This window comes from Chiloscyllium plagiosum, unplaced genomic scaffold, assembly GCF_004010195.1.
Source record: "Chiloscyllium plagiosum isolate BGI_BamShark_2017 unplaced genomic scaffold, ASM401019v2 scaf_73953, whole genome shotgun sequence".
Taxonomy (NCBI): Eukaryota; Metazoa; Chordata; class Chondrichthyes; order Orectolobiformes; family Hemiscylliidae; genus Chiloscyllium; species Chiloscyllium plagiosum.
In genome coordinates this window covers 1-1138 of record NW_025130954.1, presented here as the reverse complement: position 1 = coordinate 1138, position 1138 = coordinate 1, and the positions used below count along the sequence as shown (strand labels likewise).

General features: G+C 59.3%; 1 long non-coding RNA gene across 1 annotated transcript; it reads left to right on the top strand.

Moving 5' to 3' along the window:
• Nucleotides 1-6: 6 nt before the first annotated feature.
• LOC122544906 lies at nt 7-1078 on the top strand. Its single transcript, XR_006310472.1, has 3 exons — nt 7-206; nt 802-873; nt 989-1078. It is a non-coding gene; the product is annotated as an uncharacterized LOC122544906 (long non-coding RNA).
• Nucleotides 1079-1138: the final 60 nt, after the last annotated feature.

Here is a 1138-nt window from a genome sequence, read left to right as displayed (position 1 = left end):
GAGTGTCTGAGTTTGTGACATAGAGAAAAGAGACTGCGAGAGAGGTCAGACAGAGGGAGAAAGAAGCAGACAGAGGGGGAGAAAGAGAAAGACAGACAAGAGGGAGTGAGAGTCAGACAGTGTGTGAGAGAGCGAGCGAGAGAGAGAGAGAGAGAGAGACTGAAAGGACCTGGGGAGAAATGGCTTACAGTTTCCATGCCAACCAGGTACTGAGCAGAGTCCCTAATGCTGTGAGGCATTGCTGTCTCCCACAGACACTCCTGATGAAGGGCTCGGGCCCAATTCTCCGGCTCCTCGGATGCTGCCTGAACCTGCTGAGCTTTTCCAGCACCACACTCTCGACCCGCAGACAATCCTCTCCCCGGCTAACACCATGCCTGGTCCCCAGTAAATCCACCCACCTCCCTCAGAGTACCTCGAACCTCCCCAGTCTGCTCAAGAGCTACCATTCGCCTCCCCAAACCTCAATCATCTGCGCTCCGGACACCTCCTCTCACACCCTCCCTGTGCTCCACTCCCTCCCCTCACCCTCAGGGTCCTCTCCGAGGCTGGGGAAGGAGTTGGGGGGGGGGGGGGGGGTGGGGGGGAGGGTGAGAATCGATGCCCCCTTCCCCACTCCCTCGAGGAAAGAGCAGCCTTCGGTAGGAGGCCCCGCTTTGCGAACTTCAGCCCGCACAAAGGGGAAGGCTATTCGACTGCGGGGTGCGGCGCGGGCGCGCGGATCGACGGTCCAGGGCCCGGGGAAGGGGTAGTTTTGATCAAACACCTTGTCTCTCTTCTGTGTCGCCGTCTCCCTTGTAGTACGAAAACACCTACAACACCACCCGCATGTCCAACTGGACGGTACCCAAAGCCAAGGAGAACACAGCCAAGGTGAGCAGTCTGTCAGCGATGGTGGGGGGGGGGGGGATCGGGAAAGCCTTCAGCCCGTGGGGCACGGGTCCGGCTCAACCCCGTCCTGTCTCCTCTCTCTCTCTCTCTCACACAGCTGCCAAAACTTCAGGAAGGAGCCACCTGCTTTATCGCCAATGACCGAGGTTACCTGAACCCAGGGGTCCCGAGGTCAAAGGTGAGAGTGTGTCCCAGCAGCCATTAGGAGTGTGCGTCTAACCCCGTGCTGTCCCTGTCCTGGGAGTGT